Below are 27,379 nucleotides of genomic sequence, written 5' to 3'. Positions count from 1 at the left end.
TGCCATATACATTCCTGCCATGATGGAAACTCCCCGAGAGCCACATTATGTCCTATTCACATTTATATGCCCCACAATGCCTTGAACACAGTAGAAATTCAATACATATTTATGGAATGAGCGAATGGTCCAGTATTGTGTGAGGCTAACACATACAGCAGTAATAGAAAATATTTCACTTCAGGCTCAAGCAAACTGTTTATTTTATGAATCTGACAACTGCAGTATTGAAAGAAAGTGGCTATATCTGATCTCAGCAAGGATTGATTGATTGATTGATGCGTCTTCTCTTGCCGTGTGGCGAGGGAAGAGGTTTCTTCATCGGTCAGTGGCTTCTGACATGCACCACCATGGCTTCTTCCTCAATAGGTAGTCTGTTTGACCAGTCAAGGTCATGTGACCTGTTGTAGGGGAAAAAAAGTCACTCTTAGAAATATGGCAAGACAGAAACTTCTCTTTGGTAAACCATAGTTATAGGGTTTATCGAAACACGCTGCCCAGAAAACAACTGTTTGTGAAGAGCTTGAGGGCATCATTATAACCTCTGTGGGAGGCTGGTTTTCTGTGTGGTGCCCAGAACTGCATGGACAACAGAATCTGTGCTATCAGTCCACAGAGCCTGACACTCCTGTCATGAGTGTTATCATTCAATTTTCTCCCAGCAAGAGTGACAGGAGCTAATTGTTTGGCCCGGTTTGTGTCCTTCCAATCCCATGAAGTTGACTATTTTGCATAATAATCTGACTGGCTGGTTGAAGCTCCAAAATCCAGTTCCTAAGCCTGAGACTAGGATGTGCCAGAAAGGTTGGTTCCCCATGGTGAAATGACAAGACATTTCAGGGAGAAGAAATCTTTCCAAAATTTTCTGTAATTAAAAAGTATAGTTTATTTTTTTGGAAGAAACTCTACTTCTAGTGCATATCACATGAAGGTGATAATATTGTGAAGTGTATGCGTACATATGTGGATACACACAGGCACACATGCACACTCATGCGTGCACATCTCTTTAGTGAAATAAGCCAAATCATTTTGAGCATTGACTAGGTAAGAATTTGAGTTCTAAGGATCTTCCGATGAAAGGTAATGTTAAATGGAATTGAACTGATGCCGTGGTCCATTTTGGAGAATATAATTGATGTTTGTTTGTTTGTTTGTTTCATTAAAATAATGCTGGAAATTTTAGTGTGGGGGACAAAGGAGCATGAAGAAGCTTTTGGGGTTGATGCATATGTTCACTGTCTTGATTGGGGCAATGGTTTCACAGTCTCATATATATGTCAAAATGTAGCAAATTGTATGTTTTAAAATATGTGAAGTTATTGTATGTCAATTATACTTCAATAAGAAAAAGACAATTGCAGTGTGCTGGGCTGGAAATCTCTTCTATGCATCTCTCAGGAAGTGTTGCATAAGACAATCAATGCAAATGCCAGTGGGTTTAATATGGCACTTGCCTACATATATCATTCCTCCAACCATCCATCATTCCTTCCGGAATAATGCAAAATGAAAAATAGTGGGTGAATTTTGTGATCAACCCATGTGTGTCCATTCAGTATCCAGACAGATCACCAGTTGCCTGGACAGAGGGAGCAGGGTGTCCCATCGCTGACGGAGTTAGGAACATAGTTATAATCCAGAATCTAGATTGAGGACTGTGACACCAGCAAGTTATAGTTATCCCTGTGATCCTTCCACCCTACATCATCAATTGGATTTTTTAATACACTTGAACATCCGATTCCCCTGGCTTCTCAATACATTCTTTTCTACAATCTCTTTTCCAATCTCTACTAGTGATTCAGGCAAAACTGTAGGAATAGGGCAAAAGAGAGTTTACAAATTTCAAGTGAATTTTTAAAATTTTTCTAATTTAAATTCAATTGGCCCACATACGTTACATCATTGGTTTCTGATGTGGTGTTCAGTGATTCATTGGTTGCATCAAGTGAATTTTAACAAAGGATAACCACTTGTGTGTTAAGAATCCTCCTAATAGGAGCACCTGGGTAAGCTCAGTTGGTTAAGCATCTGTCTTTGGCTCAGGTCATGATCCCCAGGTCCTCGGATCGAGCCCTGTGTGGAGACCTGTGTCCACTGTCAGGTTTCCTGTTCAGCAGGAATTCTGCTTCTCCATTTCCCTCTGCTTCTCTCCCCACTCATGTTTGCTCTCTCTTTCAAATAAATAAATAAAATCTTTTTTTTTTTTTTTTAAGAAGCCTTCTAATAGTAAAGAAAGGTGATTAGATTTGTGAATCCCAGGCCTACCCCCTCCACAGCCTGGGGAGCTGGAACACATTGCCAGCTGGTGCCTGGACCTTAGAAAGGGGCTTCCTGGATCTGTACTTGGGCCCAAACCTACGGGCTGAGGCAGGGATTGGAGTTTAAGAAGTTGGGATATAAATTGCTGTGTGTGAGGGGAACGCCTGAGCCAGAGAGGGAGCTAAAAAGAGATAGGATGTCAGGTGCGGTGTGCCTAGTCATGATTCTCATAGTTGTGGTGGACATTGCCTCTTCCCCTTTTACTGCCATATATCCTGAGGCGGGTGCACACTGACGCAGGGGTGAGGAAGAAGCAGGAAAGCGGAGGGGATCAGGACCATGGAGTTTGTATGGGAAGGACAGAAGAGGCCTGGGGAACAGCAGCATCTCTATATCTGTGGGAAGTGGGGTGTGGAGTATTAGGGCGGCCTCTGGACCCACTGAGGGCGCGTAAGAATTTCTTCAGTGCTTTCAGTTGGAGAAATTAAGTACATATACAAAATTTCTAGATCCCTTCATCTATTTCCATTATTTCTTATTCTCTTGCCTAAAAGTGTGTTTCATTTCAAATTAGAGTCAAGTTCCGGCTTATTTATTTATTTATTTTTAGAAATGAATGTTTGGCAAACTAAAATCCCAGCACTTACATGTTAGAAAGAACTTTGAAATTAAACAAGGATCCTATCTCCTTCTTTTAATATCCAAAAAACAAAGCACAGTTCTTCCTTCCAGGTTGGACTGTCCTATTACAATGAACGTTAATCCATACTAAACGGGCTTTAAGAAACGGGTTTTCCTCACCTCTGTTCAATTTCCTTTCTCAGCTTTAATGATTTCAGGTAGCTCCTGCTCATCTTTGTTAGCCATGCACAAATGTAAATGGTAATGAGGCTTTTGTGTATGCGTGTGAAATTCAAAATCCATCCCTAGTCTATTAACTCTGTAAAGAAACTTACACTGTAGGAGTCCATAGGAGTCTGAACAAAAAGGCTTCTATTGTACAAAACCAATTTCCATGTAATCAAGTTGGGCAATAGAGTGTTTTCTCTTGAATGATATTTGTACAATGTCGGAGAGGTCTGACCTGTGCACTGTGCAGGAGAGTTCTATCACTTAGCGGGTGCAAAGGTCAGAGGAAAGAAATGTTTCTGGAATGACTCGGCTTAAATTGCAATGCTTCATAATAGCGTGGTTTCGTGGCCACCTCCCTCAATGACTATTTTTGTCCGACTAAAATCTGGTCAAGCGATGCATCACTGAACTCATTTATTTAAGAAACAGCTAGAGACTGTTGTTAAATAAAAAAGTACCTCATTTTGGTTTTAAGATATTCCTTTTCCTTAATGTACTAAGTTTTGTGAGTTTTTTTTTTTCTTAAGTTTAAATTATCAGCTAATGCCGAGTGGCTAACGACAGCACCTGGCACGTAGTAGGAAGTCAGTCAATACGTATCAAGGAATGAATGAACCAAATTTCTCTTATGCAACAGATGCAAAACAGTATGACTTAATCAGACCATACGAATCTGAAAAGCTTTTTTCACTGTGGTCTAAAATGTTAATTTCCTATAATTTTCTTGTAATGCAAAAACTAACACACCATCTTATTAATAAAATCTTTTTGTTTGAGTAGATGTCTGCAAAGTTAGGAATAGCATTTTGTAACCTAAGCAGCCAATTGCTGATTTTTATACCCCCGACCTCATTTTAGCTCAGTCAAGAATCCCAGCGTCCTGCAAGTGCCGCTCCCAACCCACCCAGATGCTTCTCGGAAACCTCCTTAGGGTCCCAAGGGCGACCCGATTCTCATCAAGGCAACACACAAAAGCTCTCGCAGGATGGTCCCAGGGATCAAATAAAAGAGGCCTCGTGCTGTGTTCAGTGGGCAGCGTCATACTGACATGCTGCAGGGCTCTGTCTTATAAATCAATGCTGATACAATTCGACAAGTCTGTAATCAGTTTGAGATCGTGCTCCAGTATGTTCTACAGCAGACAGATCGCAATTCTCACTTTAGTTTCCTAGTAAAACAGATGATAATTGGGGAAGTTAACCTGCACTCTACTTGTTCATAAGCTAAAAAAAGGTAATGAGTTTTGTTCACTTAGTTGCCCCCAAACTGATAAAGTAGTTTAGTCTCTCGCCCTTCCAGATTCCTGCTTTTTCACACACGTAGTATTTTATGCAGACGTGCTTAGAGATGTAGCAGACCTCCCTCCTCTACCTCCAGACAACATGTTCCTCTAGAGGAAGGCTCTCCAGATGTTCTGCATCTCCATATCCCTGGGGCCTGGAGCAGCATTTAGAAATTTTTCAGAATGAAGCAATAGCAATGCACTTTTTAAAGTTAAAAAAAAAAAAAGTTTTCAGTATTGACTCAAAACCACATTTTCTAATACTTCTTTGTACTTGCATCCACAAACCAGAAACTAAGTGTAAACTCCCATATATGAAGCTCTGATACAGAAAACCAAATGTACACAGTAGAGGCCAACTATTTATGTAATCAATCATACTGGTACCAACAACAGTAATTGAACGTGACAGGTGATACTGTTTTCTTAGCTTATTTAGTATTTAGGGTGTTGAATAAAATAATAACAGTAACAACATGTATTTAAAGGTTAAAAAAAAAATAGCATCCCCTGATGCGCTTTAACACACATCAGTTCATTTGACATCCACAAACCCCTTCTACATTGAGAGTTGCTTTGTCTTCATCTTAAATTATAACTGTTTAGGCCTAGGGGAGCTGTGACTTACCCAAGGCTTCTCAGCTAAGCAGGGCCTCTTGGACAAGGCTCCAGCCCATGGTCACAGCCAGTGGATTTCCACATTGCTCTGTGCCTGGCCTTTGACACAAGAGGAAACTTGAAGTTCTGGGATGTCTTAGAGAGGTCTTCTAGTTTTTAAATTCTGTGTCTTTATGCTACACGGACCTATGCTTTGAGAAGTTATGATACGCTGATCTCTCTTAAGAGCCTATTTCTAATGTATGAAATTTTGGAAATGAGTTTGCTGATTGTGGTTGCATTCTAAGATTTTAAATTCTCAACATCTTTAGGGAACAATGGGAAATTCTATGAAATTTGGCTTAAACATTTGTTTAGGAGACCAGAGTTTACTATACAAGTGCTAACAGATGTGTCACTCTAAATAACAAGACCTAATATAGGAAAAAACGAACTTACAAAGCACGTAAACTAGGAATTGGCTCATTACATTTTATAGAATGAATGCCTTATTTTGTAAAAAGGTCCCCACAGTTCCTTTATGTGTTTAGCTGTCTTGGTGCATTTATGTGTTTTGATTGTAGATCACCAACCACTTGATAAAATGGCTGGTGGAAAAAGAAGAGGAAACATTGGTGAAGTTTTGGGAGCCAATAGTAATTACAAAACACTTAAAAACAATGATAATGCATTTCTAAATTTAAGATGTAAACTAATGGAAGAATTTCATTTGAATTACCTGATTTAATTTATAGGATTTTTGTGAAAGTCTCCATTGACAACCTAAGATGCTTTGTTGCCTGAATTCAGAATGTGTTTCATTCATTCATTCAACACATAGCTATTGGATGTTTAACATGTTCCAAGTACTGTGCAGAGTGATGACGAGCCAAACCAAACACAGTTTCTGCCCTGCTAGAGTGTGCACTGTGCTCTTTAGCGATGTGATTTTGAAGTTTTACAGGGCTAGCAGATGTGAAGTGATAATGAAGAATAAGTTCTTCTTTTAAAAACTTACTCAAGCATCTCCATGTGATCGTTTCTTTGCCTTTCGTTGTGTATCTCCTTTATATATTTTCTGAGATCTATTATAATGAATGATTATTACTTTCTGGATTATTTGTAAAAGATAAAGGAAAAAGCTTTTCTTAATTTGGTTCTTGGCATATTTATATGAATGTTTTGAGGCTTTAGAAATGGCAATTATCATAAATATCCCAACTGGCACATTTTATTAGCCTGAGCTCACATAATATAGATGAATCAACCTGACGTTTTTTCCTTCAGCTGTTTGGCCACCATATTAATTGGTTCTATTACAGGTGGATAGAATGATCTTAATTTCCTTTGGTAAGCTTGAATGATTTAATCTCATCAGTGAATTGTGGGTTGAAGATATATTTCGAATTTTTAAATCCCATCACTTTGGGGAAGATTTCCCTGCCTTATGGATTTAATGAAAGAAAGTTACCTATTAATACTTCACATGCGTTTCCTTATTCATGTGGAAGTAGAGTTACAACTCCAGACTGTTTATGTAAGCCATCCGTAGGAGCTGGTTCTAATTCATTTATTTTTACCATGATTACAACTTTTAGTTGAGCAAATATTGAACTTTATTAATCCTACCTGTGTATCCTGCTGGGTAATAAAATGTATTGGCACATGTATTTAAGATTCTTCAGGCTTTGAACAAAAATGTTGCCATGGGAACCGGATTTCATAGCCCATAGTCCTTTGCACAACTACACCTGCCTTATGGTAGAGGTTTCCATGGCAACATTTTTGTTCAGGGAACATAGAACTTGAACAGAATATGCCACGAGTCTCTTTTCAATGTGTACGTTGATAGTTGTGGTATTACTATAGTTAATGTGCATATTAGAAATACCGGGGGCTCCATGATGGACAGCGATGTTGTTCTTGCTGCCACTGAATAGATTCCTATCGTGTTTCATAGTCACAAGGCATCGGATTAGGAAATTAGAGCAATTTCTAGTCTCTTTTCACTGTCTCTCCACCCTGCACTCATTCAACCCTCCCGCCAGAGTATGGCGAATAATCCTCCATGGCTAGCACGACCAGAATGATCATTTGTGATAATGCCAGAGCTGTAAGGGAAAGATGTGTAACTAATATCTGGCCAAGCTCAGCAGGCTTTCTTTAAAGGGCAGCATCAATCTTGGGAGCCTCTACTGCTACAGAGTATTCTACTAATTGTTCTTCAACTTCCTCACACATACCTTACTCCAAAGGAGGTCATGAGCTCCAATAACAAGGTATCACGAGGATGGGGTAAGGATTAGTTTTCTTATTTTTGATCTAATGTCTTCTCTCTTTATCTCTTATATATTTACTTTCAGCATAAAAAAAAAAGTTGGCAACTCCTAAATTAAAGCAGCCCAAGTTCTTTTTTGGTTTGCCATGCATGGGTGTCCTATCACGTCGGCAACTAAGGCACTTAGTTACCGGGAAGAGGGTACTACGGCCTCACAATGGATAATCCGGGGTTATCACTGTTGTGTTTTTATGGTTCTCTCACCTGTTCTGTGCACACTCATCTGTCAGGACCAGGCTGTCATTGCTGCCAGGTCTGCTGGCATGTTGCTATTTCTTGGCAGGTCTCAAAACATGCAGCACTGGATGTTGAAGTAGCCTCAGCTGCTGTTCGTGGTATACAAAGGAGATGAATGGGGGATATTATTAATGCCAATCATCCTCTACCCACAAGGGTATCAAAGGGACTTTTAGAGACTACAGGGCTGCTTTCAGCAGAAACCCTAATCAGATCATCTTCCTTGATCAGGGGAAGGAATGTAGGAAAATGAAGTGGGTTAAAGGAATTAGAACAAGTAAATGCATTCTGAATACATTCCCGACAAATTAGCCCAGAGTGCAAATAGACATTGATTTGTCTGATTGAGTGGAAGTATAACTTAGAAGCCCGAGGTCAGGCTTCTGCCAATTTGAGGCCTTGGGAAGTTAAACAAATACAGGGGAGTGTGAAAAACACATTTATTTATAAAGCTGGAAGGGAGAAAGGAACAAATACAGGAAGAGAGGGAGGGGAGGGGAGGAGAGAGGCAGGGACAGGGAATAGTGAAATGACAGACTCAACTCAGGGAATCGGGCTAGAGGAACACTGTTACAAGGCAGGGGCAGAAAAATTGTAGGTGAGTTTCATCTAGAGGAAAATACAAGAAACATAGAGGAATGGGTACTAAATCAGCAGTCAGACAGTCTTGGTCTTCCAACTACCTATAATCGTGGATTTGTCACCTCAGTTGTCTTTCTGGAAAATAAACAATGAGGCCTTTGGATGAGGCCTGAGCTAAGATTTTAAAACTCTGTGTTGTGTGACTGCATGTGTGTAAATACAGTGGAAAAGCCTCACGGGAAACATTTTTGTCTTCCGAAAAACTACTTCAACTAGACCTGCTTTCATTTGCTGAGTGCTGTAATGAAATTTCACTTGAAGAAAATGCTGCCTGAACTCTAAAAAGTTTTAAAACTATTGGGACTGCTGATTTCCTAAATCCTGCCCAGCACTAATATTCTACTCTATGCCCCAGTCTCTACTAAGCTAATAACATGATGGATTTTAACCACTGTTTAATAGAGTTATGAGAGCTTTGAGCTCATGGCCATTGCACAATCAATATTTCTTGACTTGAGCTGAATTAAATTTCGTCCGTTCTGGAAATGGACCACACAGATCCTTTTCCTAAAATGCCAAAGAAATTATTTTAATCAACAAAAGTCCCATAACACAACTCAAACCACAGCCCTATCCTTGCAAAAAACAAAAAGAACAACAAAAAAACAGGGTTTGGCCACACCTGAGAGATTTTGTGCCATGGTCCCTGGATGTTAAAGTCAAGGGAGGCTGAGGAAAGCCAGCTGTCCTAACCACAGCAAGAATGCACAAAAGATTAGGGGCCTGCCAGGTGTACCAGAGGAGCACAGATGAAACTTTGGAGTCTTTAGCCCTTTTTGAACTTGAAGATGGAGGGAGCTGTGGTCAAGGTCTGAAACCTGTGAAGAATATGTGTATCACAAACACAGATTTGTTGACCCAATCCTGCTTGGTGGTTACAAGGGAACCAACTTTCTTTACAACTTTAGAGTGATGCATTTAGGCCAAAAGGAAGTCCTGCTTTGTATAGGAAGTGGTTTACTAATGGGATTCATTACCCTCAGAGTTCAAATAAATTGGGCGTGTTAAACTCAACCCCAGTGGGATGAACATGATAGATTGATTATCTGGGCCCCTGCCTGCATCAGTTTCCTGTGTGTGGTCTGGCAAGTATGCCAGGGGAGGAGAGATGTGTAGTTCTCAGGTTCTACGCTCTGGGCAGAGTGTTAACGCTACTAAGATAGACTAGTGGTGGTCATCCCCTTCTCAAGGAATGGACTTAATGCATGGCATAGTCTTAGCTTCTTTACTTGACCTCACAATTATACATAAGAAGGAAAGAAACAAATTCTCCCATAACATTTCTTTCTGAAATTTTTGCTTATTTTTGGTAAAATCCAGTAGATGATAATTTGCCTTCAAAGTATATGGGTGCACACCTACACATATATACATGAATGTGTATTTTCGTGTAACATATGTGTATACATAAAGACCGTTAGGGCAACGTTTTCTAGTGGTCCACCAAGAGTGCTGTGATTTTCAAATGTTTCCAGGTGGATGGGGATAGAGATGGGAACACTACAGATAAAGGCAACCTTATGTGTTATGTGCAGAGGCGTGGAACCGCCTTGGAGTTTCTCATTCTAAGGAGCAGCAGATGGTTCTCTCTGGAGCAGGCTAGAACTTGGAGTGAGTTGAGCTGCGCCAGAAAAGAGAGACAAAGCCAAATAAGATTTGTGATTTACACAGACGCCGGATAACGGGGAGCCTTGGTTGCTCTGATATAATTGGGTTCGTCATTTCACAGGTAATAGGACACCACTGAGGAGTTTGGAACATGTTGTAAATGAAATTTGCATCTGAGAAGGTTGATTCTGGAGGGTGGATGGAGAATGGGTGACTTGCAAGAGTGAAATCAAAGAGATCTGTTGGTTTAGGGGTGATTTGTTCATACAGGAGAGGAAAAAACAAGCCACACTGCCCCCCCACCACCACCCCAGAGCCTGAATTTACTACACTAGCAAGAGGGACGGAGATAAAGGACATAAGAGAGTGTATAGAGTCTCTTTGTATTCTACTCAACCCCAGTAAGCTCTTTCCATTTACACTTCTGTCTCATTAGGTGGAGGAGGATGTTATGAAAGATGCTTGGTGTGTTTTGTTGACTTATTCACCCTTTGCTTTCATTGTTCCCCTTTTACTACTTGTTACATTTCATTCGAGTCTTCTAGATAAGGGAAAAGAAAGAAAGGGACAGCATTCTAGTTCCTTAAAAGCAAAGTAACTAATAACTAATTATGAATGAGCTGAGTTTGTTATTTTTCAGTAAGCCAGGATTTTCTATAATGAATTTTGTCAGGGAGATCTAATTAAACCATCATAGCAGTCTCTGAGAATAGTAACAGGAAGCATGTTCAATAGGTTCTTGCTAGGCAGGATTTTTTTTCTCCTATTCTTACCTCTCCTAACCTTTATAATGCACCTTTCTCTACAGTCTGCCTACCGGAGACTTATTCTTTGCAAAGTTAGACGCATCTTACCAGGACAAAAACCTAACCCTGTGGCACATGTAAGAAGAATAGGGGGTTCCTGTAGAAATGTAGTGAATTCCCTTTTTTTGTTCTGGTGGGAGGATAAAGTTAAAATATCTAGGTCCAGCTCAACTTCATCATCTTTAAATAAACGATAGAAGTTACAAAAGAAGTTGAGCTCGAACCCAAACTCTTTTATCTTAAAATAAAATACTTAATGTGGAATAAATACATCCAGAGCTCTCACTCTGAGAAAAAGGTAGGTCAAATCAAGCTTAAAATCCTCTCCCCATGTATGCAACCACATGTATTAATCTTAGAGTTTGAGTGCTAAATTTGGACACACATGAATGGTGAGGAGCAAGAAAAGAGACTTTTCACCCCAAACCTGCTCAGGCTATTAGCATTCCCTTTGCTCTTGTTCTCCTCCTTTCCTTCCAACACAACATCTTACAGCTTAAGACGAAAAGACTTATTGGATTCTCTGTTGTCAAGTGGACAAGCCCTCTCTGGGGTCCTTTCTGTCAAGATGCTCAGATTCCATTTGAATTTAAAACAGACCTGTAGGCTTAGGAAACGTGGCAGCTGTGTGTTCAGGGAAACTGAGAAGAGAGTTATTTTTAAAATATTTTCTAAAGTCTTCATTCCCAAAGCTGGTTGAGGGAAAACTTGGAGGATGGTTCAGAGTGTTTGTGAGCAGCTGACTGCATATGAGTGATCGGGACAGGAATGATAATCACTTTTGACAGCAATTATTAGAGCCACACACTGAAAATTTTCAGCCAAAAAAATTTTTTTAATTTAATGGACCAAGACATTTAAGGAGTCAGTGATGTTTGGGCTCTTGGAGCAACTCCTTTCTTTTGGTAGACCATTTGGTGAAACATACTTCTTCCTTTATATCAAAGAACCATGATTTTAATCTCTTATTTTACTAAAATCTAAATTATCTCATATCACATTTGTTTTCAAGAAGTTATATTCACTCCATCTTTTTTTTTCTTTTTTCAGTGGAATCATAATTGTCTAATTAATATCCTAATACCAGAATATTTTAAGCTGAATTGTGTGATATGATAGAAGACTCAAGGAGAGAGAAAAGAGTCATGTCAAGAAAAGAAGAATGTAATAACATAAAATAGAATACCGTAGAGTAAAATCTTTAATTGCTAATAAATTCCTGTGGAACTTGTAAAAATAATTTAAATAGAAAAGTAAATTTAATTTTATCATGACATTTTGTCCCTTTCTTAAGAGCATTAAAATTTTTTAAAGGTAATGCTTACCAAACAATCTTTTAAGATATTAGGGATAAGACTGAGTGTTTGTATTTAATTTTACTCATATTATTATCTAAGCTGATTTTTGTCTCCTTCACTGACAGAGCCATAAAAAAAGATGGGAATTTCCTTGTCTTTTTATGTGTACTTAACTCCAATTGATTTTTATTGACAAGAGTGCATTAGGAGAATTCCCCCAATATTCCACAACATAAAACTGTCCCTGCAGTCTATCTCGTCTCCTGATCACCAGTCCCATTCATCTCTCTTTTTCTGTTCTGCCATCAGCTAAAAGCCTCCCTTGGGCTTCAGTATCCCTTCCCTGCTGGTCTGGAGCTAAGTCACAGCCCATTCCAGACCAAAATCACTGCACTCCCTAGTCCCCCAAATAACCGTTCTTTTGGGTTTAGTCAGCTGCATAATAAATACTTTGTACCTGATGACTTTATGACATCAGTAACTGTTGTTTCTTTCTCAGGGCTATAAGCTCTGCTGGCCAGGAATACGGTCTTGTATCCCTTTTGTGTTACAGTGTACACTTAGCCCTTAGAATTAACCAAATCTTCCAAATCCTAGTCTGTGAAAGACTTTTCTCCAAAAAGAAAAATGGTAGTAATGTAGTGAGTTAGTCTTTAATTTCAATTTATTTGATAATTTTTTAAAAGACCTTACTTATTTATTTGACAGAGACACAGCGAGAGAGGGAACACAAGCAGGGGGAGTGGGAGAGGGAGAGCTTCCCGCTGAGCAGGGAGCCTGATGCTGGGCTCCATCCCAGGACAGTGTGGTCATGACCTGAGCCAAAGGCAGATGCTTAATGACTGAGCCACCCAGGTGCCCCTATTTGATAATTTTTATTCTCAGATAATGTTCTCACAAATTTTTGTGTGAAAATATCCTTTTTAAAAATAAAATTAATGGGGCACCTGGGTGTTTAAGTGTCCACCTCCAGCTCAGGTCAAGATCCCAGGGTTCTGGGATCCAGCCCTGCCTTGGGCTCCCTCCTCAGCAGAGAGCCTGCTTCTCCCTCTCCCTCTGCCCTTCCCCCTATCTTGTGCTCCTTCTTTCTCTCTCTCTCAAATGAATAAATAAAATCTTTAAAAAAATTTTTTAAAGAAATAAAGTATTAATGATTTTAAATAGCTGGATTGTCATTTTTAATATTTAAAAAAAAAACAACTCAGGGGCACTTGGGTGGCTCAGACTCTTGATTTTGGCTCAGGTCCTGGTCTCAGAATGGTGAGATCAAGCCCCACCCCAGGCTCCACACTCAGCAGGGAGTCTGCTTCTCTCCCTCTCCTTCTGCCCACCCGCCCTTGTGTGCCTGTGTACAGGCAGTAACACTCTCCCTGTCAAATAAATAAGTAGATCTTTAAAAAGTTTCATTGCCTTTAAAAAAAAACCTTTTTAAATATCCTTTAAAAGTGAAATCCTTAAATGGTTGATGGGCATTAAGGAGGGCACTTGCTGCAGTGAGCCCTGGGTGTTGTGTGTAAGTGAGGAATCACTAAATTCTACTCCTGAAACTACTATTATACTGTACATTAACTAACTAGAATTTAAATAAAACTTGAAACATAAAACAAAACAAAAAAAACAATGAAATGCTAATGCCTAGGAACCACTGGTTGACAATCCTTCTCTAGCGGGCTTGGCAATTGCCCCCTCTTGGGAGCTCCTTTAACTTTAATTGTATGCATCAGGCCCTCAGCCAAGGCTGTACTGCTCTTTATCTTTTTACGTATTTTCTTGTATCTGCAGCTGATTTAAAGAACCCCCATTAATGCTTGTCTCTTCATCTTCACAGCACCTAGTTATGATTATAATATTTTCAGCAAATCTCAAGAACATACTTGTTAAAGCAAATCACTGAGTATTCAGAATTACTAATAATTTGGAGAGCTAAAAGAAGTCATGGACTTTGGTGGATTAATTTTGTTAAGCAGATTAAGATTACACATTCCAGTTGATAAAAATAGCAAAGATCATGATAAAGTCACTAATGTGTACATTAGACTATGAGTCATGGAAAATTATTGAAAACCACACTGACTTTACAAGTCCTGCATAGTATTCTACTAAATGCTTAAGGAAAGAAAGAGGAGTAGTTTAGTAGGACTGCACTGTGTGCTAGTGAATTTGGTGACTATAAACTTTATTTTCGTTCCAATAGAAAGTTCTTTTTTTCTTCCACGTTGGGTGTATAAAATAGTGCCTTTTGTGTATGCGTGCACACACATATATACATACACATGTAGTTTTACTAGTCTTTTTAAAAAATTTTTAAGTAGTCTTTTCAAATTAAGAAATACTTTTCCACTTTCTTCAAGTTGTATCTAGCTATCAGTTTCATTCTTACGGATACTCTTAGTCGGTGGAACATATTTTCTGCTGAGTGCTGTGAAATTTAATTCAGAAGTAGTGCTTTATTGATGCTTCGTTTTTGTGACCTTTCCAGTCCTGTGTTGGTGACATATTGGTCCTCTGTCTCCAGTGCTTTGAGAATCTAATAGATAGGATGGAATGGGTCAGATAATGAAAGTCCCTGGTACATTAACTTTCAATTTCATGAATGTCTGAATATTGCAGAGAAGATGAATAGCAGGACTTCCTTTGCTTTTACATTTTAACATTTATAAGCTAGTTAAATTTCCCCTGTATTATCAGCAGCGGAGTCCTCGTCTACAATATGAACACATACATTTATATTTTGGAACAGAAGTGTAAGAGTTTAAAATAATTTATAAACCATAGAGCAGGCAACTTACAAATGCATGCTACTAAAAGAGATGAATAAATAGGGGTTTCATTTCAGATGAGTTATAGCCTGTGAAGTACACATCGAAAGGGCTCCTTCTTTATTTCTCTTTGTTTTACTGACATGAGCAGGGAGTTGGGGTGTGTAGTCAGTCCTATGACTGATCTGTTATTAGGTAGTTACAATCATCCCCAAAAGCAGTGTTATTGTGTTGAAGCAGCATTAATCTTTTCTGAAGATGCTATAGCAAGCATAGTCATTTGAAAGGATCTGTTGAAACAGACTGATCTTTGGGGTGAAGCTCAAGTCACTACAGTGATAAGAAATAAAGACGGGTCCTGAGTGATTAGTCAAGGGCAGGAGGAGAAGGCACACAGCTGGTGGGCTGGTGGGGTTCGAACACTGACATGTGAACTCATTTGTATTCCCTTGGGTTATCATATAGACATTGCATCATCTGCTGTTGCCTTGCTCCGTTCCCGCCACCGTATTTATGGTATCCATTTTTATGAAATATGGCAAGAATTAAACAATACAGTTTGGCCTTTTGGACTGTAATTGATATTCCAGCTGTGTGGGAAAACTTGTGCTCTCTTGCCATGCTAGAGAAGCTGTGTTGGGGATCTGAGATTATGCTGTAAATGGGAAATGTAGACATTGGGTTCATCCAATGGGAAACTCTGATGTGGAAACTTCACCCCCCATGACTCCTGAAAGATGTGATTCAATGTCTGTAGTAGATGCTTTTGTATTTTGACACAGAAATGAAGTCAGTCTACATAAAGATAGGATGTTTGGATCACTGTTTCATGATCTGGTTTCTTTGCGAAGATATCAGGCTTCTGGCTCTGCTTCCATGCTCTCCCATGGTGATATCCATTCCCTCAGAGGGGTCATTTGCTTTCTCAGTTGCTGTTTCATTTAAATAATTACTGAAGAACCTTTTTTTTTTTTTTTTTTGGTTCATCTCCCTTTGACCCAATCCATACAAGCAGTATCCAAGCATGATGATCCATCTTGGCCCTCAACCTTCACCTTTCTTAGACCCACCAGGGGCCTCATCTCTTTTGGCAGAGACTCAGTGGTGCTCCTTCCATTTTTCTACTGTGCCATTCCTGGGTCTGTTCACTTTGAGGTCCATTCCTTGATGTCCCAATGTTTCCCCCTCTCTGCTCCATAGTACAAGTGGCAGACCGCCTCGGGGTCGCAGGGGCTGCTGCCATTGGGAGGGGGAGCACTGGACTGAGACTTGGAAAGGAAGGGAAGAAGCTGGAGTATTTCCTCCCTGCCCCTTACCTCAGGTAGGATCTCCAGCAGGAGGGACATCACCTCTTTAGAGATAATTCCTTCTGAACAGGTCCTCTAAGATTTCTAGATTTTGCTAGGCCCCTATTCTCTGTTACCCCACATGTTTCTTCCATCCCTCTCTGCTAAAGGTAGCATCAGCTTCCTGTTGCATTTATCGGGAGGTTGCATTGCACTCTATGTTTGGCTTCTCAGCTTTTTCATTACCTGTGTAAACAAGTCTTGGCACCAAATTTACTCTCTTTAAAAACAAAGAATGGTTTCTGTTTTCCTAGTTGGAGCCAGACTAATATACCCACTAACTAACTACTCCATATACATTCCCTGCTACACATTACCCTCAAGGCTAAATATAAAATTTCCCATCCAGCTGATCTTCTCAGCCATATCAAACTAAGTATTTCTCTTCCTGATGGGTGTTTTAATTGGTTAGTGCACAGATTCAAAAAGACTGCCGTTCCAAATTCTTCTTTCCTAGTGTACATGGCTAGAAATGATCTGTCTACCTCTGTACTTACATTAAGCATGTACCAGAACCACTTTAAATTCATTATTTAAAAGCAGATCTTTTCCATCCTACTAGATTATGAGACCTTTAAACTCAGTCACTGTATCTTTTCTATGTACACCTTACAGCCCAAGCACAATATTACATACATATAAGGTGCTCAAAATACTTGTCACATGAGTGAATGACAGTCGCTTTCAAACCAAAAAGGAAGTTTGTACAAAAAGACTCCTTTGCTAATAATTTTATTGATTACCAATTGCTAAGAAGAATCCAAAAGAGAAACAATTTATCCTTCTAGAATACCAGATAGAAATTGTACTATGTATATATACAATTGTACTATGTATATATACAAAATATATATATATATATACTTTTGTTTGTATAAAAAGGCATTTATCACAACAGTATACTGATAAACATCTTGAGAGTGTTAATATGCTTTTCCCAAAAATAGGCTCATCCTTCAGTTTCACCAAGAGCATTGATCTAACAAGTATTTTCTTATATTCTGTTAGTTACTTTGCTTCCTTTTACATAAGTAGACACTATTGGTTGATTTACCCAGTGTTCACTCTCCTCTTACTCCTTCCTGTGTACATCCACATCAAAGCTCATGGCTTCTGGGAAAAGCTAGCACCATCCTCAGCTAAGGGGTGGGCATATGTTAGTCCAAACCAGCAAGGACAATCTGATTCTTCTTACCATGGTGATTGGTTCAGATAACCAGACTTAAGCCAATAAGCTCATGGAATTTCTCTGGCTAGTCTGGACAGAAATTGGTTCAAGAAAGGAAATAAGATCCAATTTAGGTCAGGGAGACATAAAGGAGAAATCTAAGGACTTCTAAGGAAGTTGTTGGAAGAAATATTCTGACCCCTTCTGGACTATAGAGGTGATGCTTAGAACTGCTACAGCCCTCTTTGTCTCCATGATGGAAGCCGTGAGGAAGACAAAGCTGAGCCTATGGAAAAGAGAGTGGAGAGTTGGAAATAAACTGGGTCCTTGGTGACATCATTGAGTGGTTGACTCAGAATTATGTCTACCTTTACAGAATTACTTTCCTGTTTTGTGAGCCTGGCCCTTTGAGTAGGTTTTTCTTTTAAATGCATTTGAAAATATCTCCACTAATAGACCATGCTGAGAACTAAAATGCTCAGATACTGAGTCAGTGAAGTCTGTAAACACAGGGGTAAAATTAGACTAACAGAGGATGAACCAAAGAGACAGAAGGATGCCTCCTCAGTGATCTCAGCTTTCTTTCCTTCTCACTTTCTTTCTCTTAGTCATTGTCTTTAAGATGCTCACAGTAGAGTGGTCCACTTTCAATATGGGGTCATTCATTATAAAAATATATGTGGTATGGAATGTACCCATAAAAAATTATAGATAGATAGATACACACACACACACACACACGTGTATGTGTGTGTGTGTGTGTGTGTGTGTGTGTGTATAATGAAGCACACATGTATAGACAATGTTTGCTTCACTCAATAGACTAAAAAAAACAATTTAGGATTCTCAAGTTCAGAGGATCTTGGAGGAGTAATTTGAGTGACTAGAAACCTTAAACCAATAAATTTTGGCAAGTGTGGAACAGGAAAGCCTCAAAACTACAGAGAACTGTTGAGGAAAACATGAATTGGCCATTGAAAGATTGTGAAAAATACAAGAAAATATAAAAATATGAAATGAAAGGTTAGAGGTTGGGTAAGAACCTGGGGTCAGAGTATAACATGGTTAAGACCTAACCACATGGATCTTGGAATCAGACTGACTTTCATGTTCACTTCCTGGCCCTGCTTTTGGACCAAGCTTTCTCATCTGTAAAATGGAGTAATAACCTTGTCTCATGGGATTATAAGAATTTAAAGTGAAGTATGTATTTAAATTCTATAAGATACTGCCTAAGACATGGACGCTAGGAAGAACTTCCCTCTCCTGTTTTTATTCTTTCTAGTACTATCATTAAGCAGGAGTGGTCCCTTATGATGTGGGAGAAAAAGGATAGAATTGACTTATATAAAGTGAATCTTATGTGTCAAAGGCAGCAGGCAGACACTATCTCATTTGATCCCCACCATAACCATGTGGGGGAGATGGTGAGGAAGCCTCTTTTCAAATGAGGAAACCAAAGCTTGGAAGTATTTATTCACCTGTCTGAGGTAAACCTGAGCCTGGAAGCCAGCGTTTTGATCCAAAGCCCGTGGTTTTTCTCTGTATTTGTTCTGGTATTTAATTTCTCTAAATAGGTGTTCCTTTACATTATGAGATTTTGCATTCATCAGAGGAAATGTCTGTATATGTAAATTCCCAGCACTGATAGACCAGGTGATTATTTATAGCCTGTTGACATTTGCAGAGTTTTCCGCTCACATTTACATTAGCCTGACACCCCCTAGAGAAGGCTTGGAAATGTTTTGATGGCATGTCAGAGACTTCTAATATGTGCCCACTGACTCATTCTATGAACACTTCTTGAGTGCTTACTATGTGCAAGTGTAAAAGGTAAAATCTTGCAGGCACAGTTGTATAGAATATCTATTACAAGGGCAATCATCTCTCAAAAATTATTCTGGGCAGGGGTTCCAAAATGCATGTTCCTGGGTTGTAGAGGGATTGATCTATGAGAATCAGGTATATTTCCGGCAATCCAAACAGAAACAATTAGGCTTGGGGAGGACAGCACAGGACAGAGGCAGAGGAAAGAGAAACACTCAGCAGGACAGATAAAAGAGTTGAAAAAACCTGAAAAACATTAAAAGCAAAGAGCCCTTAACCTGTGGTAGTGGAAGGAAGAAGGATGTGGAGCAGAAAACAAGAATTCAAGTAGCATCTCTGCTGTTTAAGAACCATATGGTCTTATGTGGGCATTTGCTGCCATTCCTTGAAACTCAGGCTCCTTGTTGATAAAATATAGACAATACCCCTCTCAAATGAGGCAATAACTGTTTCGTAAAATGCAGAGTAGTGTTTAAATGGCAAAATGAGATCATTATTCATATTTATTTTAAGTTTTCTTTGATGCTGTGGAAATCTTCGAGGTGAGCAGAAGCAAAGGCCAAGTGTAATGGAGAGACAGCCTGGTTTGCAATTGAGTGGGGATTAGGGCATGAAGCGATGAAGAAAGAGACGTCTGCTTATCCGTATATATCAACAGAGGCAAAACAGCAGGTGAATAATTGAAAAGGACTCTGGATTTTGAATTGGAAAAGCCAAAAATGTTTACTCAAAATACACATCACAATTAAAGAGGGATCGCATGAGTTATTTATCTAGGATGTGCTTATAGTCAGTCGTCACTAAAATTTAAGAGACAATTAAATGAGATGGAAATTTGTAGGATCTTTGGTTTATACATTCTGCTTCATTTTCTGCCTTTTGTTGTTATCCAGAGGAGCCCTTCTTGGCATGAGACAAAAACTAATCTGACTTTATTTAAGGTTAGATTATCTTGATTCAGCGCCCTGCCATTCAAAGTTACCTGACTCACCTTTAATAACTCAGAACATCAAAGAAGATTTTCTATCTGAGCCAGCCAGCCCCAAAAGAAAGAAATAAAACCATGGAAATTGTTTTGTTTTGGTTTAAAGATCAAGTTCAGAGTGGTCTTTGGTCGTATTAAATCAGGATAGATTTCGAGTGTGCTTTTAATAGAATGAGAACTCATGTCTTTTTCTCCTGTTCACATTAGTTTGGACCCAGAGGATATTTATTAAACAAAGAACAGCCAAACAAACTAATGTTAAGGGAGGAAATTGGTTTTCCTGCAGTCCAACCTATTTTTAAATTAGCAGAAGCAAGTGCTAATATGAAACCCTGTGACCAGTAATCACATTTTCCTTTCGCTTTGTTGGAAAATCACAGCAATCCGTATTAGCATTTCACACTAGTTAAGAGAGTGTGGTAAAACAGTCCAAGGAGACTGTTCGGGGTGAGAGCCCGTGAGGGAGAGGTGACTTGGGCAGTGAGGTTTCCCGGGAAAAGCAGCTCCGTAGGCAATTTTGTGTGGAAACCAAAGCCTTTTTTGGACAGCAGTTCAAAAATAAAGCACAAAAGACAATGAACATGGCTCCAGACCAAGCCTAGGTTAGAGTTTACTCAGGCGCTGACACAAAATCCATATTGCCACCACCTATTGATGATTTATTTCAGTAATTATTCTTGAACCCATAACGAAAATGCTGTCAAAATACAATAACCTTGTCTTACTAAATACTTCTGCTTTTTTTCTTTCAGTAGATTAACTTGCAGGTAATAATCAAAACGGCACCGTTCCCTGATACTGATCAGTTAGCAATCTGTTGAATGCTTTAGAAAACAGGAAAAATTAACAACCACTTACAAACACCTTTGGCTGAGTAACTCAGCATTAGACCCCTAGAGGAGTTATTTTTCCCTTAATGCGGTCGAGATTATGGGTCTTTAGAACTAAATCCGGAAGTCTAGAGAGTGTTTCTCTCCTGGCTCATGAAGAGTTCTTAGCCATTGTCCATTACAGCCCTCTCCACTGTGTTCCTGTTCCAAGCTGTTGGAAAATTTTCCTGAAAGGAAATGTATTTCTTCACTGGGCAACAGAAGAGCATTTACAGACCACTAATTGAGTGCTCCTTTATGATGGAAGCTGAAAAATATCTTCCTGTAGAGTCTACTGGTGGATTAATTCCAAGTAGATGGCAGACATAAGGGTAAAACCTAAAACTGTAAAACACTTAAAAAAAAAATTAAGATCTTTAGGACCTAGGGCTAGGTGAAGAATTTAGGCTTCCCACCAAAAGCATCACCTCTAAAAGGAAAAATTGGTAGATTGGATCTTATCAAAATTAAAATAAATTTGCTCTGTGGAAATCCTACAAAGATAATGAAAGACAACAGATAATATGTATGAATTTCGTGTCTGACAAAGGGCTTGAGTCTTAGAGTATATAAAGAATTCTCAAAAACAAACGATTTAATTAAAATGGGCAAAATATATGACAAGAAATTTCATCAAAGACTATATACAGATGGCAAATAAGCACCAGAAAATATGTCTAGTATTATTAACCATCAGGGAAATGCAAATCAAAACGACAATGAGATGCCACTACATACCTATCAGAATGAATGACAAAATAGTGGTGATCACGTGCTGGCAGAGATGAGGAGAAACTGGATGAGTCATATGCTGCTGGTGGGAATGTCAATTATTCAGGCACTCTGGAAAGTAGTTCAGTAGTCTCATAAAACTAACTGGGCACCAACCATACTTAGCAATTTTACTTTGAGGCATTTATCTTAGATGAAAACCTATGTTTATACAAAGACCTGTGTTCATACAGAAACCTGAGCACAGATGTTCATAGCAACTTTCTTTGCAGTACTCAAACCTGAAAACAACCCAGATGTTTTTTGAGAGGAGTATGGTTAAACCAACTGTAGTACGTCCATACCATGAAATGCCTCTTGGCAATAAAAGGGTGCAAACTATTGGTACATGCAACAACATGGATGGACCGAGAGGGATTTATGCTGAATGGAAAAAGCCATCTTTAAAAGGTCATGTAATGTGAAATATTTATACAACATTTTTGAAATAAAAACTATAGAAATGAAGACTAGATGAGTGGTTTCCAAGTATTAGGATGTTGTTTAGGATGTGTAGCTAAGCAGAAGTAGCACGAGAGAGCCTGGATGTTATTAAACAGTTGTGTCTTGTGATTGTGAGAGTGGTTACACAAGGCCACATAGTTGATAAAATTGCGTTGAATTGTGTGCGTACACACACACACACACACACACACACACACACAATCATAAATGATTTTTGCATAAATGCATATATAATTGGTGAAATCTGAGTAAGCTCTGTGCATTGTACCAATGTCCGTATCCTGGTTTTCATTCTGTAGATGCTAATACTGGAAGAAGCTGGGTAAAGCGTGCACAGACTTCCCTGGATATGTCTTCAACACCCTGTCTTCCTGTGAATGTAGAATTATTTCAAAATAAGCAGGGGGTGTGTGTGTGTGCGCGTGTGTGTTTTACAAGAGTCAAAAACAAAAGCATTACTCTTAGAATGGCCATTGTCAGCCTGCCAAAATGGGCCATGGCACAAAAAATAAAGGTCAAGAACTTTTGTCATAAATCCCCATTATAAGTGAACTCCTATTATAAGTCATGGCAGGAATCAAGGGGTTAAGTAACTTCTTTTGATCAAAGCGAAGTGTCCTCTTGCTAGCCACATACAGACAAGCACACACAAGCTCACTGTTGAAAACTGGATTGCCCACTGGGTCTTGAACCTGAGACTAAAGCCCAAGGCCAGCCTGCCTTCTCCCTCTCGGAATTCCTTCCTTCTTCCTTCCTTCCCGTCTTCTCTTCCTTTGAGGAAATGTACCTCTGTTTATTAAACAGGTCTATGCCTAATTTCTAGGTAAGTCTAGCTTGCCAGTCTTTTAATTCAAGTGCTCTTCTTTCCAAAGAACAAGCTAACTCTTAAGTGGGAAATGCTTTGGCATGAAATGAAGTGCTCCCATTATTGCTCAGCACAAAACAGGTTTTTTCCTATTACAAGATTTTAGCAGGACTGAGAAGCATTTCCTAAAAACAAAAACAAAAACAAAAACAAAACAAAACAAAAACAACAACAAAAAACTTTTTTTTTTTTTTTAAGATTCTATTCATTTACCTGACAGACAGAGATCACAAGTAGGCAGAGAGAGAGAGAGGAAGAAGCAGGCTCCCCGCCGAGCAGAGAGCCTGACGCGGGGCTCAATCACAGGACTCTGGGATCATGACCCCAGCCGAAGGCAGAGGCTTTAACCCACTGAGCCACCCAGCCACCCCAACAAAAAAACTTTTTAAAACAACCTCAGTATAACTTAATTAAATTAGTAAAATTACCGATGTTAAGGTTGACCATTCGGTGGCTAAAACACACTCTTAAGTACAAGGGATCAATCTTAAGACACTCCTTTTTGCAAGAAAATGAGAGCTCAAAAAGACTATTATTGGATGATATTAGAGCCTCAGTCTCTTGACCACAGGAGGGATACAGCACCATCAGATTTTACAGAATCGCCTTGATGCCAAGGAAAGCAGATCTTTGCTTGTTTTCTTTAGTATCCACTGTGCTCTTTTTCTCCATAAAATTATCATATTTTAGAGATAATAAGTTTTGATGTCTAAAAATTTATTTCCAAGGTGCCTGGATGGCTCAGTTAAGTGTTTGCCTTAGGCTCAGGTCATGATCCCAGGGTTTTGGGATCGAGTCCCATATTGGGCTCCCTGCTCAGCGGGGAGCCTGCTTTCCCTCTCCCCTTCTTCCCCCAGCTCATGATCTCTCTCTTGCTCACTCTCTCTCTCTCTCAAATAAATAAATATTTTTTAAAAATGAAAAATAAAATAAAAATTCATTTCCAGAATAGAAAATATGCTTGATGAAATCCCACCACAGATGGACCTAGAAGAAAATAAGAACATCCAACAAGGAGTATCTTCGAGTATCAGAAGAACATTTACACTATAAAACCTACAGCCTTTGCTTCTGCATCTAGAAAAGGAAGGCAGTAGACAAGTTCTACATTTATTTCCATTACATAATTTTTCAGAATTCTGACATTTGTGGCAGTTCAGAGCCCTACATCTTGAAGTCCTATGTCCTGACTCTCTTAAAGCTTTGCACTAAGGCAGTGATAGCTAACGCTTACTGTGCACATGCCATGTGCCAGACACTGTTTTAAGCACTACGTGTGCCTTAATTTTAATCCTTGAAGCAACCCAGTGAGGAAGACCCTATGATTCTCAGCATCCTCATTTTATGTATGAGGAAACTGACAGTCATAAGATCTGCGAGCCTACCTAACGTATATGGCAAATAAGTGGTAGAGAGAGAACGTGAGCTGACTAGCTCTCGAACTCCAAGTTCTTCACCACAAAACCCTTCCGGCCCATCAAGTTAATACTGATTTTGCTGCATCAGGCATGATCAACTGACCATCTAGTTCAGTTGCTATAGGCATAGTGTTCCAAAGACAAATTCCCACACATCATGAGGGCACAGTGCAGACATCAGTCGGACGATCTGGTCCATTCATGATTAGATTGGTTTCAGCACTTTAACACAGACAAACAATATTTTCTGTTTTTCTGTCATTGCATTTCCATACAGCACACATCAATGTCTCTAGGTATTTGGGTTTGAATTGTCTTCTCATACAGAGTAAGAAATCTTGCCTGGCTCTGAGTCCTTTAGATTGGGAATTGGCATTTTTTTTTTTCCCCTGTGGAAGGTCTGATGATAAATATTTAGGCTTGGCAGGCCAGAGAGTCTCTGCCACAACAACTCCACTCTGCTGTTGTAGCTCAAAACGAGGCCACCATTTTCTGACCCCTCCTTTATATAAAAGAACTTAAAATTCTGTGATGGTTGCTTTGGATAAATCAAATGTATCATAGTATCTATGATTTTTTTTTTTTAATTTTTTTATTTTAATAAAGATATAATGTATTTTTATCCCCAGGGGTACAGGTCTGTGAATCGTCTGGTTTACACATTTCACAGCACTCATCATAGCACATACCCTCCCCAATGTCCATTTCCCCACCACCCTCTCCCGTCCCCCTTCCCCCCCGCAACCCTCAGTCTGTTTCTCTATGATTTTTTTTTAAATAATTCTGGGGTTTAGTGATCTACCACAAGCTCATAACCCTTAATTAACAAAAACAAAACAAAAAAACTGCTTGGGTGGTGCAGTTGGTTGGGCAACCAGCTCTTGATTTTGACTCAGGTCTTATTTCAGGCTCCTGAGGTTGAGCCCAGGGTTCAGCCCTGCTCTTAGCATGAGTCTACTGGCGTTTCTCTCTCCCTCTTCCTCTGCCCCTTTCCCTGCTTGCACGTGCACCCACGCCCTCTCTCTTTCTGTGTCACATAAATAAATCTTTAAGAAGATCACAAAACTTTTCCATTTATATCAAAAACAAATTATAAAATTTTGAAAAAAAATTCACAAGTACAGTCCATGCAGCAGATGTAATCAGAAAGGCAAAATGCTATCTAATTTTGAGGGCATTGTTTTAAAAATGATGTCTTTTCTCAGAACTACAAGAACAGGCAACATTTTCCAGCAGTGGTGGGGGAGGGGGTGGGCAAAGTGGGTGAAGGGGAGTGGGAGGTAGAAGCTTCCAGTTATGCGATGAAGAAGTTATGGGAATGAAAGTCACAGCATAGGAAATGCGGTCAATGGTATTGTAATAGTGATGTATGGGGACATGTGGTAGTGGCAGTTGTGAGCACAGCACAATGTAAAGAGAAGTTGAATCACTATGTTGTACACATGAAACTCTTATAATATTGTGCATCAACTGTACTCAAATTAAAAAGAAATTAAAAATATGAGGTCTTTTATTTCCAATATTCATGAATACTCGAAGTTTGTCAAGGAGGCTTATTTCGTTCACTGCTTGTGCTGTGCCATTTTTCCTTCTGCTTCTAAAAGTAATATATACTTTTTTCTACTAAAGATGGCTCAGACATAAGGGTTTTGATTTACATGGAAGTAATGCTCAAGGCCATATTTTAGTACTATTTGTATTGTGTTATGTTGGTACTGAAACGCTTAATGGATGTTCAGTGTTAAGTTTTATATCCTGATTTAGTACTAATGTTGCTGATCTATGCAGTTTAGTCTAAATTAGTTCAAGGCAAGCCACAGTGTGGGAAAGAAACATTTAAAACTCTGTTACTATAGTCTTAAAAGCGTACGCCCAGTCGCCATCTCGGAGAGTCCTATAAAAGGACTGTCATTGAGGCTTTTGTCCAGGCTGGGGCAAGACAGGCTGGAGGTGAGGGGTCGGTCTAATCAAAGTGTTAAATATTTGATATGCTGTACAGCATTAGAGGACAATGTCTGCATGTAGCTGTATTCTGTTTTCACTTGGGCTCTGGAACACAGGGACAAAGGCATTTGTTTGAAGATAAGAGTGACATACTTTTGGGAACCTAAGATGTGTTGTGATGAAAATGAGAGAAAGCAAATAGTGTTACTCAAATGGTCTGATATGTTTGGCTTCTTTACCATGTATGCTTTAATAAGTTTGTTTAAACTTAACTTCACATTCCTTTATTTGGATATAAAAACTCAACATTGCTAACAGTGTCATGAATGCTATTTAAATGATTCTGGAATCTTGAGAAAACATATGTATACAAAGCCAGGAGGCTTTATGGTTTTCTGGCTTTGAAAGGACAATGTGATACAGAGTGTACTTATTATGAGTTAATTAAATGATAACATGCCAAGGCAATTTATTATGGACATCAAATAAAGCCTAATTTTTAAAAAAATGTGTGATAAATTTAGAAAATCTAGGACTTGCTAGAGAGGAAAATTAACTGGTTTTTAAATTAAGCAGCAGAGGCCTATATCTAAAATTAAATTTCTATTATTTTTACTAGAGGAAATAAAATTCCATGTGAAAGCTTTTTTAAAAGGACTCTTTAATTATAGGAGGTTAATATTTCAATGATGGTGTCAGAAATACTGCAGTAACATAGTCTCATAATAAGTGTGCACTTATGCCATAAGAAAAATAAAAAAGCACACATCAGATATCTAATACTAAGTTGTGTATTGTATTGGTTTTAATTATTATAAGATTGTGCTGTGTTCTGAATCTTATGCTATTTGATTGAATCATCTCTGAAAGATAAGAATTATTTGGAAAGTAAAACTTCAGGATGAAACCTTGAGGGCAAATCAGAGTCAGAGAATTGGTCAATTTCAGAGAATTCGACATAATGTTTGCATCTCTAACTCACTTCTTGCCACTTCTTTAATTTTTTCATAACCAAGCTCAGAGTAATTACTTCCCAT

This window comes from Martes martes, assembly GCF_963455335.1.
Source record: "Martes martes genome assembly, chromosome: 6".
In the NCBI taxonomy this organism is placed as follows: domain Eukaryota; kingdom Metazoa; phylum Chordata; class Mammalia; order Carnivora; family Mustelidae; genus Martes; species Martes martes.
The sequence above is the reverse complement of the archived record's forward strand: the minus strand, read 5'-3'. Positions refer to the sequence as shown.